The following is a 25,054-nucleotide window of genomic DNA, read 5'->3' on the forward strand; positions in this document are numbered from 1 at the left end:
GAGTCACAAAAGGGGTAAAGTAACTATTATGAAACAACAAGGGAGACTGCCATCGGCAGAGTTCTCTGCGGCTCTGCAGATCCTCCTGGTGATAGCAGTGGGGAATCGGTATTTGACGTTGTAGCGGCTCTGCAGATACTCCCAGCTTTAACTCGAGGTGGAAAACGGAGAGAGAGAGATATCAATAACAGTCCAACGAAACACAGAGGCAGTGTGGTTCCCTCCTCCCTTAGCTGTGTCCAGAACCAATGAACAGTAACAATCTTCAGTGTTCTCCACAACACACAAGATAGCTGAGTTTAGTGCAAACAGAAATGATATCTTCAGTGTCTCTTCAAAACACACACTTCAACTGAGTCCAGTGCAAGCAAAAAATGATAATCTTCGGTGTTCGTCACACACACAGACAGAATAATCCAGAGGGGTTTGGTTCCAACTCACCCAAGCGCAAACGCGTAAAGCGGGTAAACGAGGCGCAGCTCCAAACGGGGAACAAGGTTCTCATCAGCGGATCTCCACAGAAAGTCCTGGAGGGAAAGTAGACGGGGAAAAAGCAGGCAAAATCAGTTGTATTCCAAAACGACCCGACATCGATTGAAGGGAAGTCCCAGTATAAAAAGCCTCTGGGGCGCTAATCAAAAACTATGACAGGTGCGCGCTGGAATTGATACTTGCTCCAAAAGCGTGTGGCGGGGAATGCACCAATCAACACAGCACCTTAAAGGAGCGGAGCGTGTGGCGGGGAATGCATCAATCAACACAGTACCTTAAAGGAGCGGAGCGTGTGGCGGGGAATGAACCAATCCTCACAAACGTGATTCGGTCGGTACCCTTAAAAGTACCGGATTCAGAGGGCGGTCGGGTGGTGTAGCGGAGATTGCGCTCGTCACCAATGCAAGAGGCTGCGGTCTCGACTCCCGGAGTCAGCATTGCCTGCAGCTTGGCCGATCGTCATACTAACTTGTTTGGCTGAGTTAGCAGGAGGGAAGTCGTGGGTGGTAATCTGGCGTTGTGGACAGCGACGCCTACAGGTCAGGTCTGGGCGCCTGCTCAGCAAAAGGCAGGAAGTGGTGAAGGCAGCGTGACCTCCCACGCGTTACGCTTCACCAATGAGAGTCCTCGCTGCCAGGTGAAAAGAGAGCCGCTGGCTGTCTCCGCATGTGTCGGAGGAAGCATGTGGTAGACTTCAGGGTTCCCTTGTACCGACCAGTAGGGGGAACATGCGCACAACGACCAGGTAGGGGAGGGGGGGAATTGGCATAACGACAAAATTGGGATGGGGAGAAAAGCATAGAAAAATCAGGCGGAGAAAAAGAGGATAAAAAAAATATGGATTCGGTACGCGTCTATTCTTTTACCAACGGATTTCCAGTTCCGCGTTCGCGTTCTGCGATCTGATTGGCCACTGACGTTTCTGGTGCGATCTGATTGGCCACTGACGTTTATGGTCATGTGACATGTGCGCCCAATCGCGTGACGCGCCCATTTCCGCCTCGAACAGCAGCAAACTATCAGGGCTGGTGTTCTATCGCCCTGCTCTAAGACAAACTCTAACCTTAACCAACTTTGAAAGAGTGCTTAAGCTTAACCGGTGAAAGAAACAGGCGTCACACGATTGGCGCAACCAGAAACGTCAGTGGCCAATCAGAGCGCAGAACGCGAACGCGGAACTGGAAATCCGTTGGTAAAAGTATTCAGGCATTCGGTACCCATCCCTACTCTCCCTACCCAACCTCCTCCAATGTACAGTTTCCATGTCAAATGTATGTCAGTATTCCAATGTACAGTGTCCCCCCCCCCTACCCAACCCCCCCCCCCCCCCCCCCCCCACCTCCAATGTACAGCCCCACCCCACCTATGCACAGTTTCTATGTCAAATGTATATACTCTTCTTCTGGATTTTTTTAGTATCACAAACAGTACTGTATTTGAAAATCTGGTATGTCATAAATGTATAGATGTAGCAGTACTGTCTATCTGTATGTCATGTGTGTCATATGATGAATTGAAAATGGGGGACCCTGATGGAAACAAGACGAAAGTCTTTCTCAGGTCTGCATCCTCTTAACAATTGTATGTATTGAGCTGTACTGTACTGTACCCATTCTGCAATCTGTTAATAAACTTTTCAATCAATCAATCTGTGAGGTTTTGCCCGCTGCTCACTACCTTTTCTCTGTCTTCTTTAAGCCTACTGTTAGGAATTCCCTATTCTCTGTCTTCTTTAAGCCTACTGTTAGGAATTCCCTACTCACTCTCTCTAGCCCCCACCCTCTCGTTCCTTACCCTTAGTGGCCACACCTGTTTGATATTCTATTATCTCTCGCACCTGTGGTGGCAGGCTAATTAGTCCCCCTGTGGGCTTTAAATACCAGGGCGCTTCCCCTCGTTTTGGCGTGGGGTCGTGTTGTATACTTGCCGAGTCATATTCTCTAAACATCTAGACTCTTTCGGGAGATCCTCTGTCTGCCTATTCTGTTCCATTCTCCGGCGTCGAGATGTTTGCTCCAGCCTTCGCCAGCTGTCGCCGTTGCCTGTGGGGGAGACTGGTCTGCGCTCCCTTTACTTCCACGGGAGGCACCCCAGCGTTCCACTACAGACCCCCGCGCAGCTGTTCGTCCTGACGCACATCCAGACCAGCGCAGACGCTCTCCAGTCCTCAGCGCGCAACGCGCATCTTCCAAGGACGCTCGAGCTTGGCACGCTCTCCAGACCAGCGCGCAACGCGCATCTTCCAGACCCTCGAGCTTGGCACGCTCTCCAGTCCTCAGCGCGCAACGCGCATCTTCCAAGGACGCTCGAGCTTGGCACGCTCTCCAGACCAGCGCGCAACGCGCATCTTCCAGACCTTCGAGCTTGGCACGCTCCTCCGTACCAGCGCACAAGACGCGCATCTTCCAGACCTTCGAGCTTGGCACGCTCCTCCGTACCAGCGCACAAGACGCGCATCTTCCAGACCTTCGTGCTTGGCACACTCCTCCTCGCAGACGCACCCCGATGCGTCTCTCTGTTCCGACGCGCACACCAAGGTGTGGCGCGCCACTCTGTTCCTCGGCTCCGACAGCGGCTACCCGGTGGACGACGCCCTCGCCACCGCCACTGTTCCGACGCGCACACCAAGGTGTGGCGCGCACTCTGTTCCTCGGCTCCGACAGCGGCTACCCGGTGGACGACATCCTCGTCACCGCCGCTGTTCCAGCACCCTGTTCCTCGGCTCCGACAGCGGCTATCCGGTGGACGACATCCTCGCCACCGCCACTGTTCCAGGACTCTGTCCCTCGGCTCGGACAGCCAGCCACCCGGTGGCGATGCCCTCGCCCCGTTGCTGTCCCTGTACCTTTACGCATACGCCTGGGTGAGTTTTGATTGTGATGTCACTCACTCAGCGTAGTGCCCTTGCCCCCGTTCCCGTTGCTGTCCCTGTACCTTTACGCATACGCCTGGGTGAGTTTTGATTGTGATGTCACTCACTCAGCGTAGTGCCCTTGCCCCCGTTCCCGCTGCTGCCCCTTTACCTTTACGCATACGCCTGGGTGAGTTTTGATTGTGATGTCACTCACTCAGCGTAATGCCTCTTGCCCCCGTTCCCGCTGCTGTTCCTGTACCTTTACGCATACGCCTGGGTGAGTTTTGATTGTGATGTCACTCTCCCAGCGTATTGCCTCTGTTAGTTAGTTTGGACATTTCATCTCCCAGCGTAATGCCTCTGTTTTTGGTTCTCACTTAGAATAGTATTTTTGGACTTTACATCTCCCCCTGTGTGTTTGTCACACGAAGATATTATTACTTTGTTCACTTTGTTATTTGGACTGTTCTGCACCTGCTCTGTTTTTTCCCTTTTGTGCATTAACTCTCTCCTCTGTCCTGCAGAGCGGCCCAGATGTTTTCCCACCTGTCCCCAGTTCCTCCCTGTACCCCAGCCCGCCTCCGCGGGCCTCAGTCCCTAGTCCTCTATCCCTAGTTCTCCTAGTCCCTAGTCCTCTATCCCTAGTTCTCCTAGTCCCTAGTCCTCTGTCCCTAGTTCTCCTAGTCCCTAGTCCTCCATCCCTAGTTCTCCTAGTCCCTAGTCCTCAATCCCAGGTTCTCCTCAGTCCCTAGTCCTCCATCCCTAGTTCTCCTAGTCCCTAGTCCTCTATCCCTAGTTCTCCTAGTCCCTAGTCCTCTATCCCTAGTTCTCCTAGTCCCTAGTCCTCTATCCCTAGCTCTCCTAGTCCCTAGTCCTCTCTCCCTAGTTCTCCTTGTCCCTGGTTTACCTAGTCTCTAGTTCCTCTGTCCCAAGGCGTTCCCTTAACCTTCCCTTAGGCGTTCCCTTACTTTCCCTTAGTGTTCCCTTTTCCTGCCCGCCTCTTAAAGGCACCTTTCCTTCCCCTCATATTATATTCCTGTATTTGTGATTCTCCCTTAAAGGGACAGTGCCCTTTTCCCTGTTTTTCCCTGTTGTTCAATAAATATCTGTTTCTTGGCAAACCATCATACCTGTCTTGTGTTGTGCGATTGGGGTCGGTTACAAACCATAACAGTACGACCCCACCTAGTCTACGACCCCAGCCAGCACAGACGGTGTATGTTGAGTTTGCCTTTTTTTTTCTTGTTCCCTCTAGCTCCCCTGTTAGCCCTGTTAGCTCCCCTGTTAGCTTGTTAGTCTCCCCTCTAGCTCCCCTGTTAGCCCTGTTAGCTTCCCTGTTAGCCCAGTTTAGCTCCCTTGTTAGCCTGTTACTTCCCTGTTTAGCTTGTTAGTCTCCCCGGTTAGCTCCCCTGTTTGCTTCCCGTTTTGCCCTGTTTGACCCCCCTGTAGCTAGCCATGCCCTGGCGGCTAACCCAGTCCCTCAGCAGAGCCCCTGTCTGCTAGTCTTGCCCCGGCTGCTAGCACAGCCTCTATGTTTATGCAGCCCTTGCTGCTGGCATGGGCCCTGTAGCTAGCCATGCCCTGGCAGCTAACCCAGTTTCCCTCTGCATGGCCCCGGTCTGCTAGCTTGGCCCCGGCTGTTAGCACAGCCTCTATGTTAATGCAGTCTTGCAGCTGGCATAGGCCCTGTAGCTAGCCAGGCCCAAGCAGCTAACCCGGTCCCTCTGCATGGCCTCCACTTTTTTGTGTAGTTTCTCCCACTGCTAGGACTGCCCTTCAGCTAGCAAGGTCAGTATTCCCACAGCTAGGACTGTCCTTCCAGCTAGCTTGTTCTCTCATGCTGGTCCAGCCCTGTCTGCCAGCCTAGCTCCGGCAGCTAGCGCAGCCTCTATGTTAATGTAGCAGTACAGCTGGCATAGGCCCTGAAGCTATCAGTGCCTTGGCAGCTACCCTTTCCCTCTGCTAGCCTAGCTCGGCAGCTAGCGCAGCCTCTATGTTGATGTAGCAGTACAGCTAGCATAGGCCCTGTAGCTATCAGTGCCCTGGCAGCTAACCTTCCCTCTGCTAGCCCTTTCCCGGTGCTACCATGGTTACCCCTTTGCTACCCTGCTTGCCCCTCGGTTCCTCTAGACCCAGTTTCTCTAGACCCAGTTTCTCTGGACCCAGTTTCTCTAGACCAGTTCTCTAGCCCAGTTCTCTAGACCAGTTCTCTAGACCAGTTCTCTAGACCAGTTCCTCTAGACTAGTTCTCTAGACCCAGTTCCTCTAGACCAGTTCCCCCAGTTGCCCCTCTGCTACCCTTGTTACCCCTCGGCGACCCTGTTTCTTTTGCTAGCCCCACTCTTGTGGTGGCTTCCCCTGCTGGCTTGGCCAGTACCTCTTGTTTTGCCCCCTGCCACTCTGTCTGTATTTGTTTTGGGTCGCCGGGTGGCTCCCGTTGGAGGGGGGGATACTGTGAGGTTTTGCCCGCTGCTCACTACCTTTTCTCTGTCTTCTTTAAGCCTACTGTTAGGAATTCCCTATTCTCTGTCTTCTTTAAGCCTACTGTTAGGAATTCCCTACTCACTCTCTCTAGCCCCCACCCTCTCGTTCCTTACCCTTAGTGGCCACACCTGTTTGATATTCTATTATCTCTCGCACCTGTGGTGGCAGGCTAATTAGTCCCCCTGTGGGCTTTAAATACCAGGGCGCTTCCCCTCGTTTTGGCGTGGGGTCGTGTTGTATACTTGCCGAGTCATATTCTCTAAACATCTAGACTCTTTCGGGAGATCCTCTGTCTGCCTATTCTGTTCCATTCTCCGGCGTCGAGATGTTTGCTCCAGCCTTCGCCAGCTGTCGCCGTTGCCTGTGGGGGAGACTGGTCTGCGCTCCCTTTACTTCCACGGGAGGCACCCCAGCGTTCCACTACAGACCCCCGCGCAGCTGTTCGTCCTGACGCACATCCAGACCAGCGCAGACGCTCTCCAGTCCTCAGCGCGCAACGCGCATCTTCCAAGGACGCTCGAGCTTGGCACGCTCTCCAGACCAGCGCGCAACGCGCATCTTCCAGACCCTCGAGCTTGGCACGCTCTCCAGTCCTCAGCGCGCAACGCGCATCTTCCAAGGACGCTCGAGCTTGGCACGCTCTCCAGACCAGCGCGCAACGCGCATCTTCCAGACCTTCGAGCTTGGCACGCTCCTCCGTACCAGCGCACAAGACGCGCATCTTCCAGACCTTCGAGCTTGGCACGCTCCTCCGTACCAGCGCACAAGACGCGCATCTTCCAGACCTTCGTGCTTGGCACACTCCTCCTCGCAGACGCACCCCGATGTGTCTCTCTGTTCCGACGCGCACACCAAGGTGTGGCGCGCCACTCTGTTCCTCGGCTCCGACAGCGGCTACCCGGTGGACGACGCCCTCGCCACCGCCACTGTTCCGACGCGCACACCAAGGTGTGGCGCGCACTCTGTTCCTCGGCTCCGACAGCGGCTACCCGGTGGACGACATCCTCGTCACCGCCGCTGTTCCAGCACCCTGTTCCTCGGCTCCGACAGCGGCTATCCGGTGGACGACATCCTCGCCACCGCCACTGTTCCAGGACTCTGTCCCTCGGCTCGGACAGCCAGCCACCCGGTGGCGATGCCCTCGCCCCGTTGCTGTCCCTGTACCTTTACGCATACGCCTGGGTGAGTTTTGATTGTGATGTCACTCACTCAGCGTAGTGCCCTTGCCCCCGTTCCCGTTGCTGTCCCTGTACCTTTACGCATACGCCTGGGTGAGTTTTGATTGTGATGTCACTCACTCAGCGTAGTGCCCTTGCCCCCGTTCCCGCTGCTGCCCCTTTACCTTTACGCATACGCCTGGGTGAGTTTTGATTGTGATGTCACTCACTCAGCGTAATGCCTCTTGCCCCCGTTCCCGCTGCTGTTCCTGTACCTTTACGCATACGCCTGGGTGAGTTTTGATTGTGATGTCACTCTCCCAGCGTATTGCCTCTGTTAGTTAGTTTGGACATTTCATCTCCCAGCGTAATGCCTCTGTTTTTGGTTCTCACTTAGAATAGTATTTTTGGACTTTACATCTCCCCCTGTGTGTTTGTCACACGAAGATATTATTACTTTGTTCACTTTGTTATTTGGACTGTTCTGCACCTGCTCTGTTTTTTCCCTTTTGTGCATTAACTCTCTCCTCTGTCCTGCAGAGCGGCCCAGATGTTTTCCCACCTGTCCCCAGTTCCTCCCTGTACCCCAGCCCGCCTCCGCGGGCCTCAGTCCCTAGTCCTTTATCCCTAGTTCTCCTAGTCCCTAGTCCTCTATCCCTAGTTCTCCTAGTCCCTAGTCCTCTGTCCCTAGTTCTCCTAGTCCCTAGTCCTCCATCCCTAGTTCTCCTAGTCCCTAGTCCTCAATCCCAGGTTCTCCTCAGTCCCTAGTCCTCCATCCCTAGTTCTCCTAGTCCCTAGTCCTCTATCCCTAGTTCTCCTAGTCCCTAGTCCTCTATCCCTAGTTCTCCTAGTCCCTAGTCCTCTATCCCTAGCTCTCCTAGTCCCTAGTCCTCTCTCCCTAGTTCTCCTTGTCCCTGGTTTACCTAGTCTCTAGTTCCTCTGTCCCAAGGCGTTCCCTTAACCTTCCCTTAGGCGTTCCCTTACTTTCCCTTAGTGTTCCCTTTTCCTGCCCGCCTCTTAAAGGCACCTTTCCTTCCCCTCATATTATATTCCTGTATTTGTGATTCTCCCTTAAAGGGACAGTGCCCTTTTCCCTGTTTTTCCCTGTTGTTCAATAAATATCTGTTTCTTGGCAAACCATCATACCTGTCTTGTGTTGTGCGATTGGGGTCGGTTACAAACCATAACACAATCAATACTTGGCGGAGATCTGTGCTCTTTGCTCTACTGATCTGATACTGTCTAACTCTAAACCATACAGCCTCTTAATGGCCCAGGTCTGGCCTTTCATGGTGCTGGCGTTTCTCTTGAGGGAACAATAAGTTATTATGTACAGTGAGGTCAAAGGTGCTATATAGATAGTTGTTATTATTTATTATTATTATTATTATTATATTGTAAAAAAAAATTAAAATGTATGCATTGAAATGTCTGTAAGTCTCGACGACATTGAAAATGAAGATGACCTCAATTGTCCCTTTCGAGAATAAATAATTTTTTTATTGAAATCTTCACCCGAGCTTTAGAACTGATTACTGCCTCCGAATGACAGGAACGCCCGTTTCAAAGGGTTAGTAATTTCTATCTCCATTAACCCTTTCACTACCACACTACAGAAGGTTAACCATCTGTAGTGTGGTAGTGAAAGGGTTAACCTTCTGTAGTGTGGTTGTGAAAGGGTTAAAAAAGATTATCCTCTCTTTCTCCGATTTTTCTGTTTTCTCCCCGTCCCAATTTAGTCGTTGTGCCAATTCCCCCCCTCCCCTACCTGTTTGTTGTGTGCATGTTCTCCAACTGGTCGGTACAAGGGAACCCTGAAGTCCACCGCACGCTTCCTGGCAGCGAGGACTCTCATTGGTGAAGCGTAACGCGTGGGAGGTCACGCTGCCTTCATCAAGTCCTGCCTCTCGCTGAGCAAGCGCCCAGACCTGACCTGTAGGCGTCGCTGGCCACAACGCCAGATCCCCACCCGTGACTTCCCTCCCCCTAACCCAGCCAAACGGGTTAGTATAGCGATCAGCCCAAGCCAGAGGCAATGCTGACTCCGGGAGTCGAGACCGCAGCCTCTTGCATTGGTGACGAGCGCAATCTCCGCTACGCCACCTGACCGCCTAAAGGGGGGTTAACCTTCTGTAGTGTGGTTGTGAAAGGGTTAACCTTCTGTAGTATGGTTGTGAAAGGGTTAACCTCCTGTAGTGTGGTTGTGAAAGGGTTAACCTTATGTAGTGTGGTTGTGAAAGGGTTAACCTTATGTAGTGTGGTTGTGAAAGGGTTAACCTTCTGTAGTGTGGTTGTGAAAGGGTTAACCCCTTGTCGTGTGGCAGTGAAAGGGTTAACATTCTGTAGTGTGGTTGTGAAAGGGTTAACCTTCTGTATTGTCACAGTGAAAGGGTTAACCCTCTGGTAGTGTGGCAGTGAAAGGGTTAACCTTCTGTATTGTCGCAGTGAAAGGGTTAACCATTTGGTAGTGTGGTAGTGAAAGGGTTAACATTATAAGCACATTCCTGGTAAACACGACATTTAAAAGTGCTTCTGCATGGCTGTATCTGGGGAAACGAGATCTTACAGATGTACAGCTAACCAATGAATCATCAAAATCTCATGACTGTCGACTAAGAGCGTCTTTAGTGGAGGTCAGCCCATCACTGTATGAAAAGTGCTATACAAATAAAGTTATTATAAAGTTATTAATACATTTGCGATTTGATTCGATTAGACTCAATTCTATTCAAATGTATTCATTATACAGCACAAGTACAGTACAACGAAAAGAGGTTTGGCATCCAACCAGAGTGCAAATGTAACAGTAAAGTGCAACAGTAATATACAAGATACAAGATACAAGATACTTTAATGCCACACAACGATGGTTGGCGGTAATTGTTTGCGGTACAGTTTGTTAAAAGCACTGGGACATCAACATGAAACATCAGACATCAAACGCCCCCCTCCCATCTCCCAATCCCCACAATAAATACATATATACATAAATACATACAGGACAGTCACATGTAACAGTGTCAGTCAGTGACGGATGCTTGCTCATCTGTGCAAAGGGTGTTCGGACTGCTGTGGGGAAAAAACTGTTTGTGAAGCGTGTGTCTGGTTAAAATGGACCTGTAGCGACCTGAGGGCAATGTACAATGTACAGGTGATTAAAAATGGGTATAAAATATATAAATTAGTACTACTGAGTAATAGTGCTAATCAGATGTATGTACAGTGTTATAGTATTAATCTGTACAGTGATACAGGTATAAAGACACTATGGTAGTAAGTCATACTGGCCAGCAGTGTAACTAGTAAGAGTAGGTAAGGGATATGTACAGATATAGATATAGTATCTACAGATATGTAACAAGGATTATATGCAGGTATGTACAGACAGATGTTGATATATATATATATACGGTAAGAATAAATATAATTTATATATACAGTATATACAGCATTATTGTACATGCTATCATACAGTTATATGGATTATATGCAGGTGTATCAGTAGGTATATAGAAGGATCATATGCAGGTGTATAAGTATATAAAAGGATCATATGCATGGTATATTCAGACAGATACTGTATGGATATACATGCGGTGAATATACATATATAAATGTATGTATACGGTATACAGCCCTATTGTACATGCTATCATACATTATATTATAGACTATAGTGTGAGGTATGAATCATTTCATTATTGAATTACAGTATCTATCTTTCACTTGTGATAAGTGATATAGTTCAACAATACAACGATAGCGCGTCAAGTTATTAAAACGTAGTGGACGGACGACTTGGCTCTAAAGGTCTGAGGTCAGGATTCCAGCGCGGGGTCAGAGGTGGTGTTTGTGAGGGTCCCGCCTCAGCGCGCTCTTCCCACTCCGCTGGGACTCCCTGTTTTGGTAAGGAATGTTTACACAATGCCACAGGCCTCACGTCCTATCAGCATCAAGCATGCCTCCGTGAGTGTGTGTGTGTGTGTGTGTGTGTGTGTGTGTGTGTGTGTGTGTGTGTGTGTGTGTGTGTGTGTGTGTGTGTGTGTGTGTGTGTGTGTGTGTGTGTGTGTGCGTGCGTGTGTGTGTGTGTGTGTGTGTGTGTGGGGAATCCAAAACATAACTCACTTCCTTTTTTGTGGCTTGTTTGTTTTTCAGTCTGATGGCTGCCTGCTCCCTTTGTGTGTCTGGCAGTGGAATACACGTTGCCTAGCGATGAGAGAAAGACACACGCACGCACACACACACACACACACACACACACACACACACACACACACACACACACACACACACACACACACACACACACACACACCATTATCTTTACTGTTTTTGTGAGCTACAAGTATGCGTAAATTAAGCTTAGACCAAGTGTCGCTGGTGACGGATGTCATCAACATGACATGACCGACTAAATAGTACAACCCAGTCTGATGGCCGTTGTCTGTTGTCCTTGTTGGAGAGCTGTGCAGTATGTTGTCTGTCTGTTGTCCTTGTTGGAGAGCTGTGCAGTATGTTGTCTGTCTGTTGTCCTTGTTGGAGAGCTGTGCAGTATGTTGTCTGTCTGTTGTCCTTGTTGGAGAGCTGCGCAGTATGTTGTCTGTCTGTTGTCCTTGTTGGAGAGCTGTGCAGTATGTTGTCTGTCTGTTGTCCTTATTGGAGAGCTGTGCAGTATGTTGTCTGTCTGTTGTCCTTATTGGAGAGCTGTGCAGTATGTTGTCTGTCTGTTGTCCTTGTTGGAGAGCTGTGCAGTATGTTGTCTGTCTGTTGTCCTTGTCTGTTGACCTGTGCAGTATGTTGTCTGTCTGTTGTCCTTGTCTGTTGACCTGTGCAGTATGTTGTCTGTCTGTTGTCCTTGTCTGTTGACCTGTGCAGTATGTTGTCTGTCTGTTGTCCTTGTCTGTTGACCTGTGCAGTATGTTGTCTGTCTGTTGTCCTTGTCTGTTGACCTGTGCAGTATGTTGTCTGTCTGTTGTCCTTGTTGGAGAGCTGTGCAGTATGTTGTCTGTCTGTTGTCCTTGTTGGAGAGCTGCGCAGTATGTTGTCTGTCTGTTGTCCTTGTTGGAGAGCTGTGCAGTATGTTGTCTGTCTGTTGTCCTTGTTGGAGAGCTGTGCAGTATGTTGTCTGTCTGTTGTCCTTGTCTGTTGACCTGTGCAGTATGTTGTCTGTCTGTTGTCCTTGTCTGTTGACCTGTGCAGTATGTTGTCTGTCTGTTGTCCTTGTCTGTTGACCTGTGCAGTATGTTGTCTGTCTGTTGTCCTTGTCTGTTGACCTGTGCAGTATGTTGTCTGTCTGTTGTCCTTGTCTGTTGACCTGTGCAGTATGTTGTCTGTCTGTTGTCCTTGTCTGTTGACCTGTGCAGTATGTTGTCTGTCTGTTGTCCTTGTCTGTTGACCTGTGCAGTATGTTGTCTGTCTGTTGTCCTTGTCTGTTGACCTGTGCAGTATGTTGTCTGTCTGTTGTCCTTGTCTGTTGACCTGTGCAGTATGACACAATGTGGCAGAGCGCCATCATCGGGGCCACAGTGGCTCAGGAGGTAGAGCGGTCGTCTGGTAGTCGGAAGGTTCCCGGGTTCGATTCCCGCTCCTCCCGGGGCAGCGTGTCGAAGTGTCCTTGAGCAAGACACTTAACCCCCTAACTGCTCCCGATGAGCAGGTCGGCACCTTGCATGGTCGCCTCCGCCGTCGCTGTGTGAACGTGTGAGTGAGTGGGTCAAATGTGAGGAACAAATTATAAAGTACTTTGGATAAAAGAGATATATAAATGTACTTTACCATTTTTACCATTTTGTTCAAAGCTTAGATAAGATAGATAGATAGATGAGATAGATGATAGATAGATAGATAATAAGACAGAAAGTGGTTTATTGGTGTTTTTTTGACCAGGGCAGAGGTGATAGGCAGGCGCCTCTAATCAACTTCCTCATTCAAACTATAAACTGCATCTATGACATAACAACAAACACTCTGAGTGTTGGCCAACAGCAGCACCTGTACAGTGTTTAACCCCTTCACTGCCGTTCTTTACCATCTTGACCAATTGTCTTGCTAGCTGAATGATAGGAATCTCACAGCTGGCTCCAACATTGTAGATCTCTCCCACAATCCCCTTCTCCAGGACAGTCAGGAAGGCTGTGATGACATCATCAACAAACAGGAAGTGTCTGGACTTTGGGATGTTGCCCTGGATGGTACATTTCTTGTTGACTTGCAGGAGGGTTAGAAACCTGGGGATGACCTTCTCAGTGTACTGTCTGGGTCCGTACACATTGTTACTCCTGGTTATGATGACAGGAAACTTGTGTTGCTCCCAGTAGGATCTGACCAGGTATTCAGCAGCAGCCTTGGTAGCAGAGTAGGGGTTGGAAGGTCTGAGAGGACTGTTCTCATCAAATACCTGGTCCAGGGAGGCTCCATACACCTCATCGGTACTGATGTAGATGAAGCGCTCGGGCCTGTGGCGTGCCTCGTGAGCCCCTCGGAGAACCACTCTATGTTCACTCTATGTTCACCTGCTGGAAGACAGAGGGACACAGGAAGGAGGACTGTTTTTTTCTTTTTTTTTAAGATTTATTTTTTGGCGTTTTATCGCTTTATTTCTACTGGGCAGTCCAGTAGAGAGACAGAGGAGGAATGGGAGACAGAGTGGGGGGAAGACATTCGGCAAATAACGACGGGTTCGGGAATGTGATGTGGTTCGCCACTGGGGCGCCCGACTCAACGTGTGTTTTGGCTGCCAGGTGGAAAACAACATCGATCCTCTCCGTCCTGAAGATGTGGTCGACCAGCCGTGGATCACACACATCACCCCTGATGAAGGTGTAGTTCCCTCTGCCCTCCACGTCCTCGAGGCTCCTGGTGCTGCAGCAGTAGTGATTGTCCAGGTTGATGACTCTCCAGTCAGAGTGAGTATTGACCAGGTGAGATCCGATGAATCCAAAGCCTCACTAAACAACAGCAGGTTAACCCTTTCACTGGCACACTACCGTGTGATAGTAAAGGGTTAACCTTCTGTAGTGTGGCAGTGAAAGGGTTAAATACGTATAAACCAAATCAATGCATCCATAACGGTGACTACGGTACCGGAGTTCCAAACAGGGAGGACTCTCAACTATTTAAGATATGTTGGTAGAACACGGACGATATTTATGTGTATTAAGTTGCTGCTATTCTCCCTCGGGTTTGGAAATGTGTGTGTGTGTGTGTGTGTGTGTGTGTGTGTGTGTGTGTGTGTGTGTGTGTGTGTGTGTGTGTGTGTGTGTGTGTGTGTGTGTGTGTGTGTGTGTGTGTGTGTGTGTGTGTGTGTGTGTGTGTAGTGTGTTTTGTTTGTTTAATTTCCATCGTGTTACACTGAACATACCATCAGAGTATCACATTGACCCCCCTGGTGGTCTGGACTCAGCTAGCTCTGAAACGTTTTGACCTTTGACCCCCCCTGGTGGTCTGGACTCAGCTAGCCCTGAAACGGTTTGACCTTTGACCCCCCTGGTGGTCTGGACTGCTAGCTCTGAAACGGTTTGACCTTTGACCCCCCTGGTGGTCTGGACTCAGCTAGCCCTGAAACGGTTTGATCTTTGACCCCCCTGGTGGTCTGGACTCAGCTAGCCCTGAACCGGTTTGACCATTGACCCCCCTGGTGGTCTGGACTCAGCTAGCCCTGAACCGGTTTGACCTTTGACCCCCCTGGTGGTCTGGACTCAGCTAGCCCTGAACCGGTTTGACCCCAGCAGAACCCTGGATTCCCTTTAAGTTTAATACCCGTGGCTCGCGGAAAGAACGACCGCTATCCCATTTTCCTTATTAACCGATAAGCTGTAAGCCGTATTTCGCCTAAAGGTACATGCCTAAGTAAATGGAAGATTGCTCCACTTCTGCAAGGTCAATTTGCATGTTCTTGGTATCTAGGAACATCTAGGGACCTGGGGGTATGTATTTCCAGTGTCAGAAATATTGTGTCTGTTACTAGGCTTGAGTAAATTGTGATGAAACAAAGGAGAATATAGATTATGATTTATGATTTTTGCATCTTTGATAAAAAATGTATACGGGTAGGAGAAAATGCTCACTGAGCTCATTCACCACCTTATTGAGATCATGTGTACATCTAAGCAAATGAACCGCGGGAAGATGATTAAACAGAAGGATTTGTAGATACATATTCATATTTGACCTTGAACTTGACCTTGACCTTATTATGGCCAAATCATACATCTATGGATAGGGAAAATGCTCCTCTTTCCAATGGCAGGGTTGAATCTGGATTTAGTCATTTCCTTGCGGTTTTTACGATAATTAGCATTTTCCGATAAATTTGTATTTCCGATAAATCGTATAAAACACCGGTAAAAATTTAAATATACACTTTGACTACTGTTTTTAATAGGGTTATGGTCTTTATTCTTGGCTACAAAAAAAATATTTAAAAACATTGACCTCTTAACATCCAAGGGCCCACATGTGGACGATTCTTTGCCGACCTCTAGTGGCTCGGGTGTGCATTTCTTTTAATACAATATATGGATAGAATTAAAGCCATATTTGTTGCCTGTCGATTGCCCTTTCAGGTGACAGAATCCGTTCAGCGGTTCTCGAGTTACATGCCGATATGTGAGGCGTGCCCCAAAGTACGCAAAAGTACACATTACCACCCCGACTCCCGGGGCTCTAGCTCCGTCAATCATGATATGATAATTGGGGATCTAATACGATCTCTATTGATCGATTTATGATAAGAAAATCAGTGTGGTAGTGAAAGGGTTAACCTTATGTAGTGTGGTTGTGAAAGGGTTAACCCTTTGCCGTGTGGCAGTGAAAGGGTTAACCTTCTGTAGTGTGGTTGTGAAAGGGTTAACCCTTTGCAGTGTGGCAGTGAAAGGGTTAACCTTCTGTGTTGTCGCAGTGAAAGGGTTAAAAGTTTATTAAACCGGGCCGATCGTATAATCTTTCATTCACTTGAGATGATGTTGCATTCTATGACACCGTAACATAGATGATCCTCCTAAATGTTCCAAGAACACTCCCAGGCAGGCGGGGTGGGGACGCGAGGGGGAGCGGGGGTTGGGGGGGGCGAGGGGGGGTGGGGGGGGTCAAGGGTGGGGGGGGGGGGAGCAGGGCTGTCGAGCAAGGAAATCCCCGGTCTAAGCCTCGGGGAAAATGAAAAGTTAATAAGCGAGGGGTCGGGGAACGCGGAGGGGGGGGGGGGTTTCGGGTGGTGAGTACTGTACAGTGGGTCCCAGTGCATTCAGGTGATAATAAAAACAAATACACCCCCCGTGCGCTCCCTGCGCCCCCCCCCCCCCCCCCCCCCCCCCCCCCCCCCACCCCCCCCCCCCCCCCTGAGATAATATTCATCTTTTCTTTTATTGCGGTGGAAACTGCACAGCGTTTTGAAGCATCGCTGTCCGTGGGATGAGAGCGTTTCACTCGACTCGACTGAACTCGTCTGGAGACAGTGAAAGTCTTGGAGTGAGGCAGGTCACTCCTGTCTCAAGATAACTTTATCCTTTTGGAGAAAATGTTTCACATTCAGATATTTTATTGTCACAGTTTAAAAAAAAATGTTTTAACATATATTCGATCAATACAAACTATAACTATAAACTATAACTATAAACTAGATAAGCTAGAAAATAAAACTATTATGAACTAAAATTATAAACTAAACTGTAAACTAAACTATAAAACTAAACATAATACACAACATATGGTACATTCTATCTATAGAAACTATGCTATGCTAACTGTATACAATTTATATTTATTTATTTAATAGTTATAAACTAGACTATAAACTAAAACTATACTATAGACTAAACATAATCTATACAAGCGTATACAATACAAGGTATATGTGTATACATTTTTGTATTGGAACAAGTAAAACTATCTCAAACTATCTATCTTTTAAAATAAGATAAGATTGATCATTCATTAAAGAAAATTGAGTAGTATGATTAATCCACGTTCGTTATTGCTACTGGCAGATACAATTCATTCTTGCTCTAATTAACTGATCAATAATAAAGATCTAGTCTATTATTTTATATTCATTCTACTTCATGGAGGTGTTTTTGTGCTTTAGTTTCTGATGCAATCTACAGTATAGGTACTAGCTTCCTGTCTGCACTGAGGAAGTGTCAGTCAGGAAGTGATGTCATATAGATTAGATGTATTGTCAGTATACAGCACAAGTGCAGCACAGTACAACGAAAAGAAGTTTGGCATCCAACCAGAGTGCAAATTACTGAGTAATAGTGCTAATCAGATGTATGTACAGTGTTATAGTATTATTATGTACAGTGATACAGGTATAAAGACACTATGGTAGTAGGTCTATAGATAATTAGATATAGTATTAATATGTACAGTGATACAGGTATAAAGACACTATGGTAGTAAGTCATACTGGCCAGCAGCGTAACTAGTAAGAGTAGGTAAGGGATATGTACAGATATTAGATTAGATTCAAATGTATTGTCATTATACAGTACAACGAGTACTGTATAGATATAGTATCTACAGAAATGTAAAAATTATTATATGCAGGTATGTACAGACAGATGTGGATAGATATATATGGTAAGAATATATATATGGTATATACAGCCTTGTTGTACATGCTATCATGCAGATTTGTATGGCTTATATGCAGGTGTATATAGAAAGATTATATGCAGGTATATTCAGACAGATAATATATATATATATATTATTTTTTTTATTATGATTGCTATTACAGTGTAGGGCAGTTGTAGGTATAAATTCTTGCTCTAATGAACTGACCAATAATAGAGATCTATTATTTTATATCTGTTCTAATTCATGGAGGTGCTTTTGTGCTTCTGTTTCTGGTGCATCTATGTAGCTACTAGGAACACGTGTGTCAACAGGAAGTGACATGTGTATCAACAGGAAGTGACACGTGTGTCAACCGGAAGTGACACGTCATATATGTACTAATATAAACTACTAAACATACGTCTCACCTCTTTGACAGCCATGATAAAAGGTGCTGTACTTTTAATACACATATATATATATGTTTTACATTCAAAAGAATAACTAACATTCTAGACAAGTGAAGTGATGTAGACATAGAGGTTTTAAATGGAACTCAAGAGTTCAACTGTGTTTTCTACAGTAGGCCTGTGTGTCTGTAGACAGGAAGAAGAAATATTCTATGAGCGAACATGCACACCACATACACACACACACACACACACACACACACACACACACACACACACACACACACACACACACACACACACACACACACAAATAGACTAGTTTCTAATATACAAAAATAAAATAGTAGTAGTTTTATTCAGTCTTCGCACACAACACAACATCACTTCAGACTGTCAACAGCCTTTGATTCTGGCAGTGACTGAAAAGGTACAGGCTGAAGCATAATGCTTATACATGCCTGTCCTATATTCTTATCCAATTAAGCCTCCAAAACAAACTGAAAACTAAAAAAGAACAAAATAAAAGTCATACAAACTGTTAAAGTTAGAGGTTCTATGTAGGATTGCTAGTAACTGTCTAACTGCATATATAACTGTTTCCATTAGAGGGCGCTCTAGGCGGAGCCACTCATGATACCACCAGGTGGCGATCAATCAATCAATCAATCAAATGTATTTGTATAGCACGTTTAAACATGACGCTTGTCAACCAAAGTGCTTCACATAGCTAAGCTAAGTACAAAGAAAAGTATAAAATAAACAGAAAAATTAAATAAAATCAACGGATAGACAAAGGAAAAACAGAACAACATGTCAACAAGTACGGCAAGAGTCAAAGTGAGTCAGGGAAGGCCAGGCGATGTAGGTGGGTTTTGAGTTTTGATTTAAAAGACTCGATGGAGGGGGCAGATTTGATGGACATGGGGATGCTGTTCCAGAGGTCAGGGGCTGCGACCGCAAAAGCACGTCCCCCCCTAGACTTGAAGTTAGACCTACGAGTGGTTAGGAGACCCTTATCAGCCGATCTGAGGGCCCTGGCGTTGGTATAGGGGGTGAGGAGGTCTGCTAGGTAAGCAAGGGCTTTACCATTTAGGGCTTTATAAACCATTAAGAGGACCTTGAAGTCTATTCTAAAGCGCACCAGGAGCCAGTGGAGGGAGGCAAGTACAGGGGTGATGTGAGCTCTCTTCCGGGTACCTGTGAGCAGCCTAGCGGCAGCGTTTTGGGGGAGTTGTAGACGGGCTATGGTGGATTTATTTAGCCCCAGGTACAGGGAGTTACAGTAGTCTAAGCGTGAGGATATGAAGGCGTGAATTACTCTTTCCAGGTCTGAGGGGGAGAGAATGGCCTTGATCTTGGCTATGGACCGGAGCTGGAAAAAGCACCCCTTCACCACCGAGTTTACCTGCCTATTGAAGGAAAACTCGGGGTCAAAGAGCACGCCCAGGTTTTTAACAAAGGGCTTGACTAGGGGAGACAGGTTACCCAGGCTGCTGGCAATGACATTGGTTTGGTTTGGAGGGCCGAAAAGGAGGATTTCACATTTTGAGTGATTGAGCTGTAGAAAATTGTGTGCCATCCAGCATTTGATGTCGTCTAGGCAGGAATGAAGACTGTCAAGATTGTTTATATTGTTGGGTTTCATGGGGAGATAGACCTGAGTGTCGTCAGCATAAAAATGGAAAGAGATGTTGTGTTTTTTAATTATCAGACCAAGGGGCAGCATGTATAGGGAGAATAGGATAGGGCCAAGGATGGAGCCTTGTGGAACCCCGCAAGAGAGAGAGGCAGAGGGGGAGGAGCAGTTTCCGATGTTAACGGAGAAGCTTCTATCACTGAGGTAGGAGGTGAACCATGATAGGGCTGTGCCACTGACACCAACTGCCTGGTGAAGACGGTCAATGAGGATAATATGGTCTATTGTATCGAAAGCTGCACTGAGGTCTAAGAGCATAAGGACAGCGCAGTCCCGGTTGTCGGTAGTGAGGAGCAGGTCATTGGTGACCTTAAGCAGGGCAGATTCTGTGCTGTGGTTGGCTCTGAAACCTGACTGAAATGTGTCCAGGATGTTATTCAAGTGCAGGTAGGGAGACAGCTGAGAGAGAATAGCCTTTTCAAGGACCTTTGATAGGAATGGGAGCTTGGAGATTGGCCTGTAATTATTGAGCTGGGTGGAGTCTAGGTTGGGTTTTTTCAGAAGGGGCTGGACCACTGCATGTTTGAAGCAGGTTGGAACGGTACCAGTGACTATAGGGAGGTGTTTATGATAGAGAGGATGCTGGGGCCAGTTGTGGGAAATACTTCTTTGAGAAGAACAGAGGGAACTATGTCAAGGGGAGAGGCGGTTGGTTTCATGGCTGAGACTATATCTGTGAGAGTAGAGAGGGTGATGGGTTGAAAACAGGCCAGGGCGGATGAACAGGGCGGCGAGACATCTAAGCTACGTGTAGGTGGTGTGATGTTGTTTCTGATTACCTCAACTTTGTTTATGAAGAATTTTAAGAATTCCTCACATTTGGTTGGAGACACATCCAGGCTAGTTCTAGGGGGGGGGGGCTAATGAAAGAGTTAATGGTGGCAAAGAGGGTCCTGGGGTTTTGAGAGTTACGGATGAGGTCTGAGAAGTATGCGGCTCTTGCTGCTTTAACTGCTAACTGATATTTGATACGAGTGTCTCTAAGCATCTCGAGAGAGACATGGAGTCTATCATTTTTCCACTTACGCTCTGCTCTCCTGTACTCTCTCCTCTGGGCTCTGGCGGTGTCATTTAGCCACGGCTGGCCTTTAGGCTTTGTTTGTTTTTTTAGTCTAAGGGGGGCTACTGAGTCCAGAATGGAGAGGCAGGTGGAATTAAACAGGGATGTGAGTTCATCTATGTTAAGGTGGGAGGGAGAGGCTTCAATAGTACAGATCTTAGGGGCAGCTAGGAAGGCAGAGGAAAACTTACTGGTTGTTAAGGGGTTAATGATGCGGGAGGGACGCCCAGGGGAGGGGGATTTGGCTGGGGGGAGAGAGAGAGAGAGAGGAGGTGAACATTACGGCATAGTGATCAGAGGAGCATGCATTTTCATCAATATTCATATTTGACACTGATAAATCATGGGTTAAAACTAAGTCAAGCGTATGGCCTAGTTTGTGGGTGGCGGTGGTGGTAAGCAAAGTGAGTTCGAATGAGTCGATCAATTCCATGAAATCAGACACCATAGGCTTGGATGGGCAGCACACATGAATATTAAAGTCACCAAGAATCAGGATTCTGTCATGGATGGACATGGTATTTGACAGAAATTCTGAAAAATTGGGAGATAAAGTCCTTGCTGCTAGGGGGCCGATAAACGAGGGCGATTAGGAGAGGTTTGTCCAAGTCAACCATGGTCAACTGTACTTCAAAGCTGGAAAATTGCGCACAGTTCACAACACGGCAGTTAAAGGAGTTTTTATATACCAAAGCTAGACCACCTCCTTTTCCTGATGATCTGGGTGTGCTGGGACACATTTCCACGAGATGAGTGAACTCACCAGGGGTAGCCCATGTTTCAGTCACCATCATCAAAAAATGCAGTCCGTTTTTGGTCGCAAAGTCATTTAAGACGAAGGTTTTGTTGGAGATGTGATTTGCGTTGATCAGAGCCATTTTCACTTCAACTGGGTCGGGGGCAGCAGTGGTAGTATGATCCGATGACGGGGGTATCCACACCAGCGGGCGGAGGTTGTCAGTGACTACCCCCCGCGTTTCGTGCGCGGCCTAGGGGGTGACTGACTACCCCCACGTGCGTGCGTGCGTGCGTGTGTGTGTGTGTGTGTGAGAATGACAGACAATGGACCTATCTCAAACCCTGCCCTCTTTTCTTGATCCTCCAATCACAACTGTCGCTTACCTCGGACAAACTTTGCAACAGTTGTGATTGGAGGATCAAGAAAAGAGGGCAGGGTTTGAGATAGGTCTATTGCTTGCTGTGTGTGAGAGAGAGAGAGAGAGAGAGAGAGAGAGAGAGAGAGAGAGAGAGAGAGAGAGAGAGAGAGAGAGAGAGAGAGAGAGAGAGTGAGAGAGAGAGAGAGAGAGAGAGAGATAGAGAGAGAATTAAGTACATTTGCTGAAATACAGTTGTTCTTAATTTTCTCACTTGCTATGTGAGAATGTTAGTTATTATGTTCTCAATGCCCCTTGCATTGTATGAGTTGTGTGGAAGCGTTTGCTAGTTCTAGTGCTATCCCTTTGTACATTGTGGCTGTGTCTGACAAAAGTTAACAATAAATAATGGTATTAGGAATACATTTGCCTCCTGCGTGAACTGTGCATAGCTGAATACTGTATTTTAACGCTGGTCATATGGTGGTACTTGGAGAGCCAGCTACGTTCTCAGGTGGTACTTGGTGTAAAAAGTTTGAGAACCACTGGTCTAACGGTATTTAGCCGGCTAGCTACTGATAGCTCCTGATATCAACAAATGCTCCAGCAAGTCTAGTAGTGCATGTTGATACCTCTGTTAGCTCACGTTAGCTAGCTCGCGTTAGTTCACTGTTCAAAACGAAATGTCCCATTGAACTAAATAGTTCACTGAGGCGTTGTCTTAACGTTATATATCCGGCTAGCAGTAGCTACAGATAGCTCCTTATATCAATGTCTTATAACATTGATTCGATGCGTATTCGGGCTGAGGGCTTGCTGAATGTGATTTATACCAATACTAGGGTCCAGCTGCAGCGCCGGAGAATCCTGGCCGTAGCTGGAGGCTACTCAGTACACACAGACAGTGGAGCCGTTTGCAGATAGCGAGCATTTTGACTTGTTGCGTGGTGGCGATGTCTCGCAGATAATACAAGTACAAGTCTAATTATATAATATATATATTTTATAAAAAATAAAAAATAAATTATATAAAATAATTTTTAATTTTAATTGTTTAATCAAAAATTATCGGTATCGGAGGATGTGTGGGAAGGAGGGGGCAAATCACACACATATTCTGGGGATGTCAGAAGCTGAAGGGGTATTGGGAGGAGATAGGGGAGGCAATGATCAGAATATTAGGATACGGGTTACCACAAACAGGACTGGTGCTTTACTTAGGAGACCTGACACACGAGGGAATACAAGGGGGGGACAAATATTTAATAAAGATAATGTTGATAGCGGCCAGAAAAGCAATAACAAGACTGTGGTACAAAGAAGACCCACCGACAATAGCACAATGGGTAGGAATAGTGGAGGAGATACAGGATATGGAGAGGATAACACACATGCTGAGGTTACAGGAAGAGAAATTTGGAGAAAGATGGGGAAAGTGGGAGGATTACAAGGGGAACGAAAACGACATCACAGAGGAAGAACCAAATGCATCACAAGAGGGCGATGGGTAAAGGAGGAAAGAGGTTCAAGGAGGGTCTCTGAACCCATGTCACACACTTTTGACTTAGTTAGCATTTTCTGATTTTATTTTTTATTATTTTGGGTATTACAATTGTATTATATTTTTTGTACTTTATTATTTATGTCTGTTTAACAAGGTTGTATTATGGGTTCCATTTTTGTGTAAGTGTTGTTTGTCTATAAATGTTAATAAAAATGTAAGTTTAAAAAAAAAAAAAAAATCGGTATCGGATCGGTATCGGCCGATATGGCTCACGACGATCGGTGATCGGTGGCAAAAAACGTGATCAGGGGCATCCCTAGTATATATGAAGACTGTTGTTTATGAGGGCAACCAGGGAACCATTGTGATTGCTAGGAACCCAGTGTGCCGACATCAGGGGCGGAGCTATAGGCGCGGCAGGGGAGGCAGCGGCCTTAGGGCCCGCCCACCGTCTGGCGGGAGGGGGGGCCCGGGCCCCGGCCCCCCCTCCGGCCCCGGGCCCAGGCCCGGGACTGAATGGAGTTGCCGTTCGCGTGTGGGACTGGATCGAACACAACTGGTGGTAACGGCAACTGGGACTGGTGCGTTTGTTTTGATTCTAGGCTCCTCCCGTTTTGCCAGTACTGTGGTACGAGTACGACTGATAGCGTGTGGTTTAGGAACAGGGCGTTTTGCACAAATCCAGCGCTCCCTTTCCTTGGCTGTGACGTAGCCACGTAAATCTCACAAGCAGCGCGGAGGTGATATTTTTCTCTGATGTCGCGTTCACGTTACGTGGGAAGAATCGGAAGAATCAGCTTCCGACTGGGAAAAACCATTCACGTCAGCCTCCTAGTTGTAATTCCTACTAGGACATATGGGATTTTTTATAGACCCCGATATCTCCCACTTCGCGTCACGAATTGCGGAAGTATGGATGTGGGCGTTTTGATCGAGTCAATGCGTGAAGGCTTCCTAGTTGTAGCAACGAGATGTCCTCTGGTTCTTCCGCTTCTTCCCACGTAACGTGAACGCGACATCAGAGAAACACAACATAATAAGTCACCTGAAACATGAATGAATGAAAACTTTATTAACAGATTGCAGAATGGGTACAGTACAGTACAGCTCAATACATACAATTGTTAAGGGGATGCAGACCAGAGAAAGACTTTCGTCTTGTTTACATCAGGGTCCCCCACATCACCACCGTGGTGTATTAAAATCCGACGACGCCGAGCAGCTAAAGGGGACATTTACCAGCACAAAGTGTGGATATATTATGATTTAACAAGTCTTATCTGTCCAGGACGATGACAACATTATTGCAGGTAAGCTACCTAGTACTACTAACGTTATCACGCTAGCTTGGATGCTAACTAACGTAATGTGAATGAATGAATGAAAACTTTATTTAACAGATTGCAGAATGGGTACAATACAGTACGGCTCGTTAAGGGGATGCAGACCAGAGAAAGACGTTTGTCTTGTTTACATCAGGGTCCCCCATTTTCAATTCATAGTGATCATAGAAAACATATACGTTACCACCTAGCCACAATCTATGGTATTTCTAGGTTACCACATGGGTGGCGCATGTGAACACTTTGTGAATTATGTGAGGGTGTATCATGATGATGGTAATTTGGCACTTAACGAACGTTACCTATCTCTTTGCCGTTTTGCATAGTGCACTGCATAGTACCAGAGATGACAAAAGTTATGTGGTAACATAGGTCGCATCACTGCCAGTAGTCGGCATAT

General features: G+C 47.2%; 1 pseudogene across 1 annotated transcript in view; it reads right to left on the reverse strand.

Annotated features, from left to right (window-relative positions):
- LOC311241965 (dTDP-D-glucose 4,6-dehydratase-like) overlaps positions 1 to 17,987 on the reverse strand; it is a 36,691-nt pseudogene extending 18,704 nt beyond the window's left edge. The window contains exons 1-3 of the transcript in view: positions 17,966 to 17,987; positions 13,704 to 13,930; positions 12,995 to 13,532 (exon numbers count right to left, since the gene is read on the reverse strand). The product of the transcript in view is annotated as a dTDP-D-glucose 4,6-dehydratase-like (transcript). The remainder of the gene's footprint in view (positions 1 to 12,994; positions 13,533 to 13,703; positions 13,931 to 17,965) is intronic.
- Between the last annotated feature and the right edge of the window lie 7,067 nt (positions 17,988 to 25,054).

This window comes from Notolepis coatsorum, assembly GCF_963971535.1.
Source record: "Notolepis coatsorum genome assembly, chromosome: 15".
Lineage (NCBI taxonomy): Eukaryota > Metazoa > Chordata > Actinopteri > Aulopiformes > Paralepididae > Notolepis > Notolepis coatsorum.